The following is a 16,682-nucleotide window of genomic DNA, read 5'->3' as shown; positions in this document are numbered from 1 at the left end:
TCCCTCACATGCCCGCCTCAACGCCATACCATTCTCTCCTCCCCACTGCCCTCAAGGAGATAATGCCACACTGAATTTCATGCCCAGTGTTACCATGAATGTATAGACAAATATTAGGTTGAACTTAAAGATGCTGATGTTTGCCTGTATTTTTCTTTCACCTACAGAACCACCCATTTTATGTGATTCAATCTAATGGCATTATTTTGCACGTTCTTAAACTTTAAATTTAAGAACTTCATGTTTAAGAATATACATACCATTCTAAGAGTTGCTTTTTGCCTTCAACACCATTTTGGAGATTTCTCCAGGTCGATACATAATAGTTTGCTATTTGAACTGCTGTAAGGTATTACTATTCTGTTGCTTGAATATGCCAACATTTTCCAGTCCATGGACATTTAGGTTGTTTATAACTTTTCACTGTTATAAACAATGATGCAATGAACTTCTTTTATATACCTGTCTCCTTGGATACCTGTTTAAGAGATTCTTTACAGAATATAGTTTGATGTGGAATTGTTGGATCTTAGCAACATCTTCAACATTGCTACATGTCACTGAATTGCTCTGGGTGACAAATCGGTGGTTTTACCAATTTACTCTCTTTTCAGTAGTGAATAAGGTTTTCCATTTGACCCACCTCCTCATCAAATACTTGGTGTTATCAGACATTTAAGTTTTGGCTAACCTGATGGGTGCATTTTAATTTGCACATACATCCCTGATTACTGGTGAGGTTAAACTTCTTCCATGTTAACTGGCTTTTCATGCTTCCTTTACCCATTTTCCTGCTGGATTGTCTTTTTCTTATTAAAGTTTTGGATATGTTCTAGATGCTAATCCACTGTTAGTTATGTGCATGGCAAATATGATCTCCTACCCTTAGTGTAGCTTATCTTTAACTTTGTTTATGGCATCCTATGGTATAAAATATGTACATTTTAACATATCCCTCTATGTTCTCTGCTTTTGATGTTTTGTTCACGAAAATCTTTTCTTACACCTACATTTTTAAAGTTTAAAATTTGGTTTTTCACATTTAGGACTTTACCCAGAATCAATTTTGATGCTTGCTGTGAACATGCGATCTAATTTTACTTTTCCCCCATGGATAAACTATGAAGCCAATCTCATTCATTGTATAGTCCCTCTATTTCCCCCTGATTTCTAACGATGCCTCTGCAAAACATCAAGTGTCCATAAATACTCGGAGCTCTCTATTCTAGTCTGTGGTTCTATCTGTATATCCCTGTGTAGATCCCACTCTCCAATTTTAAATCAATTGATGTCTGATAGGCCTTCTCAGCCCACTTTGGTTTTCCTCAAAATTGTCTTGACTATTCTGACCCCTTTAATCTTCTCCATGATTTTAGTGTCTATTTTTCTGATTTTTATGAAAATGCTTGTTGAAATTTTGAGTTTGAATTACACTGAATTCATAGGTTAAACTGGGAAGAACTAAGGTCATAATAATTGAGTCTTCACATCCAAGAATGCAGTGAAGCTCCTTACTTACTGTGGTCTCATTTTATGTCCATTAATAATGTTTTACTTGTCACTCTTTTTTTTCCCTCTTGCTTTACAGGTTGGATGATTAAGTCATTTATTTTTAATTTTTAATGAACACACGTAGGGTTATATATTTCTTCTTTGGTACCGCTTTAATTATATACCAAAAGTTTTTATATACATCAATTGATTCAATTCAGTGCCTTATGTTTTGTAATTCTTACGGTGATTTTTTTTTTTTTAACTTAACACATAGTCATTTAGGAGCACAGTGATTATATTTCCATTTCCACTTCTTAGTGCATTTCTAATTTAATTGCATTTCAATCAGAGAATACCTGTATGATACTGATCCTTTGAAATTTAGCAATACTGCTTTTTGTGACCTAGTTCATAGTCACTTTCTAAAAATGTTCACTGAGTACTTGAAACAATGCGTATTTTTCCATTGGAAAGATGGAGTCTCTAAATACATAGTGTGCTGCTTTTGTTTAACGTTAAAGTTGTCTATATCTTTACTAATTTTTGATTATTTGTAGCTATCAATTTTTGTTAGAGGAGTGTTGAAATATAATTATGGATTTGTTGGTTTCTCCTTTTAATTCTATCACAATTCACTTTTTATATTTCTGGACCTATGTAGTTAGATGCACAAAAGATCCTGACTGTTCTTGTACTGTTTCTATGTAGTATACTATTTGTTCCTAATAATGTTTATTGCCATAAATTTTGTTCCATTTAAAGGTTTCTATGGCTATTCCACTTTCTTTTGGTTATATTTGGTTAATGTCCAAATAAATATAAATAGTATTAGCACATGTGAAGGTCCCAAATGCTTTAGGATTTACTGAGAATACAATTCCAATTGAGGACACTTCTGATATTTGATACCCAGTGACTGATTACAACTCTTGACATCCTCCTTCTGGTTGTGACAAATACCAAAATAAGATGACATATTTCTGTTGTTCACAGATGATATTTCATCAGGTGAGAGAAATTCCTATCCACAAATGTGGGAGATCTATATCAATGAGAAAAGACACGAAATGTAAGTAGTGAGTAGCCAAGAAGAGTTTTCCCATTGTCCAGTTTGAGAAAGCAAGATCACCTCATGACCAGGTCTCCTAAGTATTTTCTGTTGTCCCATACTCGGAATGAACATTCCACAGGGGACGGCATGTCTTCCAAAATGCTCAGTTTCAAAAGGCTGGATCTCTACACTGAAGCAGAAATAAAACCCAATCTTCTCTTGTTTTTTTCTTTGTTTTGCTTCATTTTTTTTCATTCTACCCAGTACCTAACATTACAAGGTTTCCAGGAATTTACAGTCATGCAGAAAATCAATGTATGATCTTATTCATCTACAGAAATAGAATCTCCTATCTGTACTGATTGAAATCCTATTGCTATCAGTCTTCAAGGGTAGTTGTTTGTATAGTTTATTTCATAGCAATCTGATCTGACAAAGCAATGATGAGAAGAGATTCATCAAAGTAAGTATACCTTCAGTCAGATTCTGCACACGGGTCCTCTGGGTGTGCACCAATGTATGTAACTGTCCACATTAATTAAATCTAATTTCTGACAACTGGCAATCGGTTCAGTGTTTCTGTGAACTTGAAGCAGTATCCAGTGTTCACAAGGTCTCATTCCATAGGAATTACTTTCTATTTTTCCCTCTTCATTAAAAGAAAACTTCAACAAAATGTTCTAACTGGCAACACTTTTTATGTAAAATCCTATTCAAATTTTTCTTTCTACCAGATTGGGTCATCCATGGTGTTCCTTTTGAAAACAGTTTTTAGACATGGACCTCAGGATAGTACAATAAGCCATTATTTTCTTCCCACCTATTTTTCACGAAGGTGCTGACAGGAGACTGCCTTTTCTAGAGAGATCTTCCTTGGTGTCTTGATCCTGTGGGTTTAGTTGTCCACAAGGCTCTTCTTTTATGATTTATTTATAAGTACCCTTGTTCAAGAGGCATGGTTTAGTATATACAACACATTACATTTCTGTTTTGGTGGTTTCCAGTGAAAAACAGAAAAGGCTCATTTTAATCAGCCGAAGCTTCTCAAAGCTGAGCTGTAAAGAATATCAATTGCTCAATGCAGGCCTTTCTTTCCTTCCCAGATGTTTGAAATTTCTCTTGGGAGCACATTTCCTTAAAGACTCACATCCTTCTTCAATTCTGGAAGATTCTCAGCTATTACAGCTTCAAATATTACTTCTCTACCATTTCCTCCATTCTCTTCTTCTGAAACCTCTCAAATACACTCGTAAATAAACCTCTAAATTCCAGGAAGGTATACTGTAGAGCCTGTGGTCAATTCTCCATTTCTCCTAATTGCTCATTTATATTTCTTATCTTTTTCTGTGAGTGTTGTGCATAGTAATATTCTCAGCATCATCTTCTAATTCCCTTGCCTTCTCTGACAGGGCAAAGTCTAGAATTTATCCTGTATATTGAGTTTAGTAACTTCAATGACTAGTTTTTTTTGGCAAAGATATCTTTTTTTCAGATATAGTTATATTTCATCCATCTCTGTTTCTTGTTATTTTAGTGAATGGTACCCCTTATTTATGCCTTTAAGCATCTTTTTATTTTTATTTTTATTTTTATTTTTTGAGATAGAGGCTGGAGTGCAGTGGCATGATCTCAGCTCACTGCAACCACCGCCTCCCGGGTTCAAGTGACTCTCCTGCCTCAGCCTCTTGAGTAGCTGGGATTAGAGGTGCCTGCCACCATACCCAGCTAATTTTTGTGTTTTTAGTAGAGGCAGGGTTTCACCATGTTGGGCAGGCTGGTCTTGAACTCCTGACCTCAGGTGATCCACCCACCTCGGCCTCCCAAATTGCTGGGATTACAGGTGTGAGCCACAGCACCTGGTCTATGCATCTTAAATGTACTTAAAAATCTTTGTTGTACTAGTCTATCATTTTGCTTTCTTCTAGAATTAATTCATCTTCTTTTTCTTTTTGAGATAGGGTCTTACTCTGTTGCCCAGGATGGAGTGCAGTGGCACAATTATGGCTCACTGCAGCCTCAATCTCCTGGGCTCAAGCAATCCTCCTATCTCAGCCTCCTGAGTAGTTGGGACTACAGGCATGTACCACCATGCCCGGCTGATATTTTTTAAATTATTTTTTGTAAAGATGGCACCTCACTACATTGCCCTGGCTAGTCTCAAACTCCTGGACTCAAGCAGTCCTCCCACCTTGGCCTCCCAAAGTGATAGGATTACAGGTATGAGCCACTGTTCCCAGCCTAATTCATTTTTTGATGTTTAACTTGGGTGGGGGTGGCATCCCATTTCTTCATGTATTTTGGATCCTGGTTTGGAGACAAATTTTGCAAGGGATGTTTTGCATGTATATATTTTCTGTTATTCTTGTGTGTGTGTATTTTCTATTTTCCTCTCTTTTTAAATTCATTCTCTCTCTCTCAGGTGGTTTTATGGCTGCTCCCAGCCATACCCAGGGGCTTAGAGTTTAGAGCTACATCTGTTGGTAGTGTGCAGCTCCTACATTGAGTGATACAGAGATGTCGCTCATTTCATTGCCAGGCAGTAGGTAGATTGGTTCAGGTCCTGGTTTCGAGGCTGTGATGCTCTCTTTCCCAACTGCGCATCTTTGCCTCTTCCCCTGGCTCTATGCATTAGGACCATAGTTGCGTATAAGCTGTAAGATCCCTGCAGCAAAATGTTTCTTTTCATGTTGCTTTTAAGTGTAAGTGTGTATGTGTATGTGTCTCTCTCTAGGTGTGTTTTTGTGGGGCTCTGATTTCAAATAGTAATCCTGGCTCTGGGCCACCACCTTGTAAGGAGAATTTTAATCCCTGTTACTACAGCAGGAGCTGAAAGCCCACAAAGTTAGCCCCACTTACAACTCACGAAGTCCTGTTTTGCTTTTTTTTTTTTTTCTTTCACATTTCTGGTCCACAGAGATGTTCATCTTGCTTTAAAGCCCAGCTATGTCTTTTTCATTTTTCACTCCATATATTATCTACCACTGGGTAAATGGTGGGAGCAAAGAAAGATGCCTTCAAGCAAGAGCTAATGTTATCTTAATCAGAAGCCTAGCAGGACACACTGATTTTGTAGATGTATAGTCAAGGTTCCCTCAGTATTAATTCAAGCCTTAATTCACCAGGCCAGGATTAAATGAGTCGAACAAGTGCTTTTCTCCTAAACAAACATGACATACATAAACCTCTTATTAAGCTCAACAGCAAACTTGATTTTGAGGGACTAGTTTTTCCTCCTGAAGCTCTGAGACAGGACAAGCTGTCATGATAAGGATTCTAAAAGCCAGAAATGGTTAAAAGAGGTATCTTGGCCTGCAACCAAGTGAAATAAAGTTTTTTGATTTGAGTTTAAATTCTCTTTTAAGGTATTTCCAAATGTTCATGAGAATTATCAAGAAGAACTGGTACTTGAGGGTTTGAACTAGAGATGATTTTTACTAAATGTTTTCTAATAAATGCAGTCATAGTCGCAGAGCTGTGTTAGGGCATATTTTTGTTAGAGGTTGGGAAATTGAGCCATTTAGCCCTCATCAATTATGCATTTGAATTTTCTTATATTTAAAAACATCTATGCCAATACTTTTTGAGGCATACAATAATGTTAGTTTTGACACAGTATTAATGTAGGGGAGATCATTCTCATAAATGATCAAGGTTCCCTCAGAATTACTGTTCCAATGTTCCAAGGTAAGTTACTCTAATGTGTGTGTGTGTGTGTGTGTGTGTGTGTGTGTGTGTGTGTTATTCGAGACGGAATCTCACTCTGTTGCCCAGGCTGGAGTGCAGTGGTGCGATCTGAGCTCACCGCAACCTCTGCCTCCTGGGTTCACATTCTCCTGCCTCAGCATCTGGAGTCGCTGGGACTACAGGTCCCTGCCACCACGCCTGGCTTTTTTTTTTTTTTTTTTTTTTGTATTTTTAGTAGAGACAGGGTTTCATCATGTTAGCCAGGATGGTCTCGATCTCCTGACTTCATGATCCGCCTGCCTCGGCCTCCCAAAGTGCTGGGATTACAGGCGTGAGCCACCATGCCCAGTTTCTAATGTTTAACAAGTATACAATGTACTCGTTTTAACAGCTGACTGTCAAATTATATTATTACCAATACATATTTTGCTTTTCTTGAAGGTATACATGTACATCTCACCCCTAACGATTTTCTAATTGTTAGAATGTAGTCATGAAGTCATTTCAATACAGATGAATATATGTCAGTGATCAGACGACTCCACAGAGAATCTATTATTTACATTCTTGATTATCTTGTAAATTATATTTCTCTGGTAGCTCCCTAAGGAACATTAATTCAAATTCACTACACATGGCTTCTGTCACTACAATTTCTTCCTGTAGCCAGTCATCCTAAAAAAAAGTCTTCCATCCATTATTAATTTCTTATTCTTATAGAGCCAAGAATCCCCCCATTCTACAAATATGTAGATGTATCTGATTAATTTTATGTCATAAAGTATATAAACTCTGTTGTCTACATACAAATTTACACTCAAAAAAACTTCCGAACCAACTAAGGGACATAAGAGATTAATCAAATTGGCAAGGCTTGTTGCCTTAACTCAACCTGCTGAAAACATGAAAGCAGCTAGCCCTTTTAGCAGTGATTTATGAGTGCCTCTCTAGCAATCATAACTATTATGTATGATAAAGAACATTACAACAATCTCTGTGTAATTTATACTAATTTACAAAGGTCAAATGATTTCAATGTAAGTCATCTACTCTTTAAATGGAGCTTCCCTACTATGTGTAATTATATAGTTGTATAATGATATTTATGAAATAAATAAATGAAGGTAACTTTCCAGTGATTAGTGTTTTCTTAACAGTATCATACATTTAACTGTATACCAAAGCATGAGCACACACAGGGCTTATTTTGTAAAGCAGAACAACTACAAAGATTCCCATCTAAAAGGAATAGATCCAAAGAAATCTGAATTTACCCTCAAATAATATTAAAAGCAGCTAAATTATATCCACCACTCTAAATTCAGGCAAATGTAGTAAATCATACAGAACTATTACAGCAGCTATAAACATAGCAAATTAGCAGTTTTTTAAATGAAAGACAAATTCTGCAAGCAAGATGAACTGTAAAAACTGGAAATTCATAGAGCCCTTGAAATTACAATAAAGCTCAGCGCAGTGGCTCACACCTGTAATCCCAGCATTTTGGGAGGTAGAGATGGGAGGATCACTTGAGCTCAGGAGTTCAAGGCCAGCCTGGGCAACATAGGGAGACCCCATCTTTACAAAAAAATTGAAAAAATTAGCGATATGTCGTGACACATGCCAGTGGTCTCAGCTACTCAGGAGGAGGAGGCTGAGGTGGGAGGATCGCTTGAGTCTGGGAGGTTGAGGCTGCAGCGAGCCATGATCATGCCACTGCACTCCAACCTGGGCAACAGAGGGAGACTCCATTTCAAAAAAAAGTTACAATAAAGATGTCTAAAGCTGTACTGTAAAATTTTATCAAACACAAAGTCAAAAACACCCCTAAACTAGGTGGAAAAAGACATTAATAAGGATAAGCTCACAGGGTGAGAAGTAAGACTATGCATATTTTAGGTCAGCCTTAAGCAAAACAGTAAAAATGGCAGGACCCCTCCAGGTTCTTGTTTCTAATCATTTCTTAGCACTGTCCCCCTTTAAAACATTCAGAGCCTTACTTCCAAGCCCTTTCCTACTGAAATTTGCTCAGTATAAAGGTTTTATGTAAGACATTTAAATTTTACTAGGATTTTATAATAAAGTGCCATTTCTTCTAGTGATATCTGCGTTTTAAAACAGATGTCAAAGATTGTAAAGGAAAAAAATAAAAGCTTTGCCCTATCAGGGGAAAGGTTGAACAATGCCACTTTTTGACACCCTGCCTTTGTGGTGCCTTTCACCATCCATGGCTGAGGAGAGAATTAGAACAAGGCTTGAGAGATGGTCTTGGATTCAGAAGACCTTACTTTATGACTTACTTGCCTCTGCTGCTTGCTGAGGCTGGGCGCCTGACTTAAGCACTAATTCCGTTATGAGGATTATTAAGCCAGTATGGTCGACGTTCTATATGTCAAACTTTCTTTGAACCATGCCCAGCCCATACTGTGTTCAATAAATGTTGGTTACTATTATTGTTGTTATTACTTCTTTCTCTATATATTATTTACTTTTTGGATTTAGAACCTCAGATGTGCTAAAAACTTCCTATAAAAAGAAAGCACTTACATTATCTGAAATGAAAGCAATCTACTCAGACTTACTGAGCTTGGCAGAACATATGCATATCTAATGCTTAGAAAATGACTAATCACTCAATATTTGCCCTGTAGATACCTGAGTTCTAGCCCCTAGCCATATTGTAGCCACCCCCAAATTTTGGAATTATTGTGTATCATCCATCATCTGTGCCTTAGTAAAGTTTATCACAGCTGAACATCTGGGCAAAATGAGATCATTAGGACGAGATTTCCTAAATTTGACCCAATACGCTAGGTATGTGATGAAACTGTCAAATTATAATATGTCTATGGATCATTGCTGAAATAAAATATATGGACCAAGGGTACAGGGTTAATGTATCTACATGGACTCTATTTTCTGGATATGTCCTTGACACATAGATCCATATCTTGCTCAAGTTCTAAGAGACAGAACATGACAATATTAATTGGCTTTAGTTTCTTAATCTTTAATAACTCAGATGTTTTTCACAAATTCCTGATCAGGTACTAATTCATTACTGTCTATAGACTAAATGTATTAATCAGAAGTTGAACACAAGAAAAGAAGAATTCATAAGAAATGTTAACCACTTATTACTGGAAATAAGACAGACTAACAAAACTCAAGACAAAAATGGCAGTGGTTGGTCAGCATCAGCCAAAAGGAAAAACTAGGATTGGAGAGGTTTTAGAGGTGAAGAAGTCTAGTCCTCAGGAATAGGGCCATTGGGAAAAGTGTGTTTCCATTTTCAGACAAATACAGCAAAATATCAAACTTTCATTGTCTGTGGTCAGCAAAAAACCGTAACAGTCTCTAGAAGAATCATAATTTTAAGCTTTGTATGTCCCAGCTTCAATCCCTCATGTGTAGTTAGACTTAGTCTTAAGTTCTCCCAATAAATTCAGCTTGATGGCCTAGTTTTCACTCCCTGGAATGCACTGCTATATAGTCTTGCCATATATGATCCTATGGCCTCCTCTATTACAATGACAGAAACTAAAGAATCTTTTTTTTTTTTTTTTTTTTTTTGAGACAGGGCCTTCCTCTGTCACCCAGGCTGGAGTGCAGTGGTGTAATCATAGCTCACTGTAACCTTGAATTCCTGGGCTCAAGCGATCCTCCAGCCCCAGCCTCTTGAGTAGCTGGGACTACAGGCATGAGCCACCATGCCTGGGTAATTAAAAAAAAAAAATTGTAGAGATGGTATCTCCCTATGTTGCCCAGGCTGGTCTCAAATTCTTGACCTCAAGTGATCCTGCCACCTCAGCCTGCCAAAGTGTTGGGATTACAGGTGTGAGCCACCATGCCCAGCCCAGAATAATTTCTTTAAAATAATTACCAGTGCTTGTACATGAATGTTCATAGCTGCATTATCCATAACCGACAATAAGTAGAAATACCCCAAATGTCCATCAAGTAATGAGTAGATTAAAAAATGTGGTATATCCATACAATGAAATGTTACTCAGCATTAAAAAAAGAATGAAATAGTAATACAGGCTATAGCATAGATATCATTTTTAAAAGATTATGCTATGTGAAAGAAGCCAGTCACAAAAGACTGTATATTATATTATTTCATTTACATTAACAGTCCAGAATAAGCAAATCCATAGAGACAGAAAGTAGATCAGGGATTGTCTACTGCTAGGGTTGAAAAGAATAGTTGCAGGGGAAATGGGGAGTGACTTGAAAATGGGGATGGGATTTCTTTTGGGGGTAAAAATGTTCTAAAATTGTGCGATGATGCTTGCACAATTCTGTAATTAATAACCAGTGATTGTTAATACTGGTTAACCTATTAACTAATAATCAGTGACTAACACACTTTAAATGGGTAAATCATATGGTATGAGAATTATATCTCAATAAAACTCTTATAAAAAACTAAATTCTAGATTCAAAATTTTATTTCTTATAGCACAAAAGATATTTCCCCAGTGAAGACAATAGCATTATAAGATTTTTATAATGCTTTCTTCTACTATGGAAAAATCAAGGTTTAACCCATGTACATAAAAGAAAAACTGTATGCACGTCTTCAGATGAGTTTTAAAAAGAGTCCAAAAATAAGCCCAGAAAATGCTTAAGTCTGGGTTAGCCTAAACAACTTGGATGGTTTCAATCTAATGGAAAATGACATCACAAACTAAACAGGTATATTAAGGGATTTTGGGAAAGAAAATAATGTAAGAAATGAGAAAAACAAGGAGATAGCTGCAAATCAACCCCAAAATCCATCAAGAAACAGAGAAACTCCAAAGGATATTTATCCATTCATTTTTATAACACATTTATGCACTCAGTGCTGTAGAGATGAAGATATATGTAGGACACCATCCCTTACCCTTGAAGAGCTCACATTCTAGTGTGTGGAATATTGTTTAGTTTCACCATGGTAATAAATCTTACTCAAAGGCAAAAAGACTGGGAATCATGCTCACTGCTAAAGCTAAAAATACAGATTATTTTTACCTTTGAAATTATCACCTTGATTTACTAGGAAATTACAGGAAAAGGATCATATGGATTTACTTAGGGTTTGTAGTTACAACAGATAGACTAGCACCATAAGGTAACTCAGAATTTGGAGACACAAGAAAAGGTCATATTTTAACTATTAAGAGAGTAAAAAAATAAAATGGGTGAGTTTAGCCATCTGCAGAAGTCATCCATTTACACATGTAATACCAACAGGAAACCATTTCTAACTGGGCTGCTCATGCCCAATTACAGTCAAGTACATCAGGAGGTCCTTGGTCTTCTATTTTACACAAACTCTCTTCCTAAGAGGTCTCTATCCTCTCCCTAGGCTTCCACCTCCTCCACGACCATGATCCCCTCCCCCAACTCATTATTCCTTAATCCAGACTTCTCTCTTCTAAGGCTTCAGACCTCTCTCTCCAACATTCTCCTGGATGTCTCGATTAGCCATGGGCTCTATAAACTGAAACTTGCTAAGCACCAAGCCACACGAGGTTGATATGCTGATTATGCAACCTCTAAAATTTCAGTACCAGGAAAGGAACAGCATTCCTCAAGTAGCATTACACAGGACCATATAGTAGCTACACATCTTTGTAACTTATACCTTAATCTTACTTGAGATGAAAGCTATACCTGCATTTCTGTCATAAGATAAAGAGGGAGAAATAATCTTCCCATGTGTTGATGATACACTTTAAAATCACAATCCAGGAGGGGCCTCAAGCAACAACTGGCCTTTGCATTTAACTACTTACAAAGAAAGATTCCACAGTAATTGTGATGAAGCTAAAGGTGCTGTCTTTGGTAAACATCTTTCAAAGTTCAATCATTTAACAAGGAAGTTAATGCGTCGTCACTGGTGGAAATTTTTCTTGGTGGTTTGGGTGAAAAGCCAAGTTATTCAGTGGGATATGCTACAAAAATGGTGCAAAGAATTTTCTATAGTCATGAGAGAGAATTTAATACCTACCTTTAGATTTTTCAAACTAAATCATTCTGGCTTCTGGGTCTGCAGGGTAACTGTTTCACAACTAGAGCATATCAAAAGTTACTTTTGTGAGAAAAATCCAGGCTTCCTCTGTGGGCACCTGTTACAGCTTTATCTTCTGATGTTCCCAGAGACACAGTGGATAGGCTTCTCAGCAACTACAGTAGAGAGTCAACTATGCTATCCTCCTTGTTTTCAAAGTTTTCAAAGTTTAGTTCAGACTTGAATTTCTTTACCAAAGTGTGTTCCATATCACATTGCAGTTGGGCTTGAGGTCAAGTAAGTGGGAGCAACATGAGGTTAGACAAAGCCAATCAGGTTTCTTCACTTCCAAACTCCTCAGTGCAAATGCTAATGTAATGATGACTTTCCAGTATGAATGCTTTCAAAGTTTTTCTGTCCTTGGAATCCTTTTTTCTTAAGAGTATCTCAGTGGTATTCTGCAGAACACATTTGAGGCAACAGTGACCTTTATCCTTGGAGAACTGTCATCCTATCTTTGTTGTTTAATGTTAAGCTTTCCACAATTATCAAAGGCCATGAGAAACAGCCACATAAAATTTCCCTTAGGATTTGTTATAAAAATGTTGATAAGGACACTAGCCAATAATCACTTCAAGTGTAACACTGCTTAAGAGTTCAGGACCACCACCCAAGTTTGAATACAGGTCCTGTTCCTTGCTGGCCATACGAAGTGTCCTTAATACTCTGTGCCACTTAATCTTCTGGAAACAGCCTCTCTTTCATAGGGTTGTTTTAAGGATTAAATAGGAGTTTATATGTACTCAGAAGAGTTCCTGTCCATAGCAGTCACTCAAAGGACAGCTATTTTTGTTATTATTATTACGTAGAGCCAGGAAAACAATGATGTTTCTTTAGGATGCTGCATGCTTCTTTAATTCAATATTAAGAGACAGACAAATCTTTGCTTCCCATTATCTCCCTGGCTACAGGGAAGCTCAAACTGAATCTGAAGCTCAGTCATATCAACTATGCTAATCCCTATGATGTTCATTGATCTATTATTTATATTGCAAGAATTGTATTGCTATGACTTTTTAAAGAATCCTTTCTGAAAACTGAACACATAAAATCAACATGGGAAATTTCCACTCAAATGTCCTTGGGCAAATAGAATTCAGTATGTCTGATACGTAGCTCTTTCTCTCCATGCACTAACGCTTTGCAAATCAGTTTTTCCTGGGTGCACTAGGTTGTTTTTGTTTGTTTTACAATGATCATTTCCCAGTTCCCAAATTAAAACATTCTGTAACACCCGATGCCTCCCTGTCTCCATTTTCCCTTGGTCTCATTCATTCAGTGACCTTCTAATTTTTCCATCCCCTTCTTCACTTGCCTAAGACATCCTTAGTTAAGAACCTGCCGTCTTTTAATGGACTATTCCACTGTACTTCTACCAATCTCTATGGCTTTAGCTTTCTGCCAGTTCAGTTATTTTTCTCAATCTTCCCCTCCTTCCTTCAAAAAGCCATCACTGTTTACCTGCTTATAGGATAAAACCCTAACTCCTTAGTATGATGCACAAAGTCGTTTAAACAGTAGTCCCCACTACCATTCCACTGCCCTGTTATTCTCCTCATTCCATGCCACACATTACTCACTGGTCCACCAGTCCGGAAAACTCATCCTTCCCCCCTCTCTCAGACTGGAAAACTCCCATTCAGTCTTTAACTCTTTAACTCCCATTCAGACTTTAACTCTCTCTTAAAGTCTCTTTGTAAAGGCCTCTCGACTCCCTCTGATAGAATAAATCATTCACCTCTGTGCCCCCAGAGTACTTGTAATACCAGGTTATAAGTAGTTGTTTCTATTTTAACTTTCTAAAAATAAATTTTGAGCTCCATGAGGGTAAGAACCAAGGCTTATTCATCTTTGTAGTCTCACAATTTTAAAATTACATTAAGTACTCAGTAACTATCTGCAGAATTGAACAGAATTACATCCTCAGGCCTGGTAAGTAGCTAAAGAAAGTTATGACCATAATCAATTCTACTATAGAGGGACAATTGGCAAATGAAGGCCAACAGGAGGATGAGGGTCTTCATGAAAAATCTAAAAACAAGGGGAAATTGGATTGTAAGAACATAAACCGTTCATCCAGCATGTTCTAGGGAGATGGCAGCTGTACTTGGAAGATATGAATATTCTAATCACCAGAGGGGTACTTCAGTTCTTCTGTAGTATAAAGCAGTCCTCACAAACATCCAATTTTAGATGCCAAGATTCTAAGCGCACCAGAACACGATTTTTATTGTGATTCCTAAGACACTGGATTCTAAGACACAGGATGCTATGTGCCTAAAAAATGAATATATTCCTCATTTTAATAGATCTAGTATTTGCACTTAAACCAGATGCTGTCTCCCCCTAAAAAAGCTTTAAGGCAACCTTGATAACATTTAATACAAGGCAGTTAAAAAGAGAGATAATTATGATAAAGGGAGAAATAAACTTTCATTCTGGGTTATCCATTCACTTCCATGAACTGGATACTATGAGTCAGTCCCCTCAGACTTCAATTAACTTTGGACAAACTAAAGGAAATTTAGTTACATTGGCTCTGCTAGTTAGAAACTGAGCCTGTGAATAATGGTGATTCCACTTCTACCATGTTCCTATCCTCCCTGCCCGAGTACAGCTGAGATGGTTGACCCCATTCTTTCACAGCTTCTTCAATGTGGCGTGTATGCCCTTTAGCTGTTATTCATCCTTGCCATAAAAGGTCTTGGCTTTCTGATTTCTGTGAGCAAACTAGCTCCCCTTTGTCTAAAGAAGGGCTCTGTAGCCCTTCGTTTTGGGGCCCATGTCACCAAATGATATAGTTTGGCTGTTGTCTCCTCCCAAATCTGATCTTGAATTATAGCTCTCATAATCCCCACATATCATGGGAGGAACCCAGTGGGAGGTAACTGAATCATGGGGGTGGGTTTTTCCCATGCTGTTTTTGTGATAGTAAGTCTCATGAGATCTGATGGTTTTAAAAAGGGCAGTTCTCCTGCACATGCTCTCTTGCCTGCTGCCACGTAAGACATGCTTTTGCTCCTCCTTCACCTTCTGCCATGATTGTGAGGCCTTCCCAGCCACATGGAACTGTGAGTCTGTTAAACCTCTTTTTCTTTATAAATTGCCCCATATGAAAATGGACTAATACACCAAGTAACTTGAATGCCTAGTTTCGTTAAATGTATCGTATACCACGCTTTCCTCTCCTCTCCAACTTTAAAACATGTGGGAACAGCCGTAGGAATTGGTCTTGAATTATTTCCAATGATGTCTACTGAACATTTTAACATTCATTCTGTTATCCTTCTTTCCTCCCTTCCTTACCCTAAATTCCTTACTTACCACTTTGTCTTCAGAGGCAGTCCTTCTCTCATTCAAGGTCACACCTCCTCCCATACTTTAGTTCCCTAACCCTTCTCTCTCCTGCCTCCTGTGGGAAAATGCTCCCATCATTCCCAAGCTCTGTCCTCCTCTTCTTCTGGCACATTTCTCCAGCATGTGAAAATTAAAGATTTTTAAGTAAAAAGAGAAAACCAGAGTGAACACTGCACGACGCTGTGTGAAGTAACCCCAACAACAATAAATATGTTTGCAAATATTTACATGTGTAGAGAGCATCTTTGGAAGGAAACACAAGAAACCAAGAAAGATAGTAGCCTCCAGAGCTGGAAACACCACAGCCAGGGGAGAAGGTTAGAGAAGGGTTTGCTTTTCTCTATATCTCTTTTTCAACCCTTTGGATTTTGTATAATATACATGTATTCTCTATTAAAAATAAAAGTAATTAAATACACATTTTAATAGTCGCGTCTTCCAGAGTTCTACCAAATCCAATGTTCTCCTTCTGCTACATGCTCCCTGGATATATAAATTCATCCTCACTGTTTCAACTACCACCTGTGAGCTGGCGACTCACAGACCTAGTATCTCAGGCTCATATCCTTTCTACAAGCACCAGAGTTCTATCTCTCAGACTGTCAGACATTTACACGTGGAGATGTCACCAGGACCTCAACTCGACCTCTTCCATACCTCATTTATCATCTTCCAGCTACTCAGCCCTTCAGGAAGGACCTCTATAAACACTGCTGCGTTAAAGGACGGACCTGCTGCGACTCCTCCTGAATTATCAGTCCCAGCTGCAAACAACTACTATCATCTTGTTTTGTAGTCACCAGCCCTGGGAATCATTCCTTCCTACCCTAGTCCCACAGAACTACCAAATCAAATAGGTCTACCCTCCCCCGAAATATCACTCAGATCAGCCCGTCTACTTCATTTCTATCACCTTACTTAAGGCTCTAATCATCTCTTTCTTGGGTTCCCACGTAACTCCTCCCAACTTGATTTCCTTGTTCCACCATCGCTCTTTTCAAAGTTACCCTCCACACAGCTGCCCGTGTGGTGTAT

At 37.8% G+C, this 16,682-nt stretch overlaps 1 protein-coding gene across 17 annotated transcripts in view; it reads right to left on the bottom strand.

Annotated features, from left to right (window-relative positions):
• LOC105490348 (dystrophin) overlaps positions 1–16,682 on the bottom strand; it is a 2,266,916-nt gene that overhangs the window by 29,067 nt on the left and 2,221,167 nt on the right. The window lies entirely within an intron of this gene.

This window comes from Macaca nemestrina, chromosome X (genome assembly GCF_043159975.1).
Source record: "Macaca nemestrina isolate mMacNem1 chromosome X, mMacNem.hap1, whole genome shotgun sequence".
NCBI lineage: Eukaryota > Metazoa > Chordata > Mammalia > Primates > Cercopithecidae > Macaca > Macaca nemestrina.
Note: the sequence above shows the minus strand (reverse complement) of the source record. Positions and strands in the feature narration are given on the sequence as shown.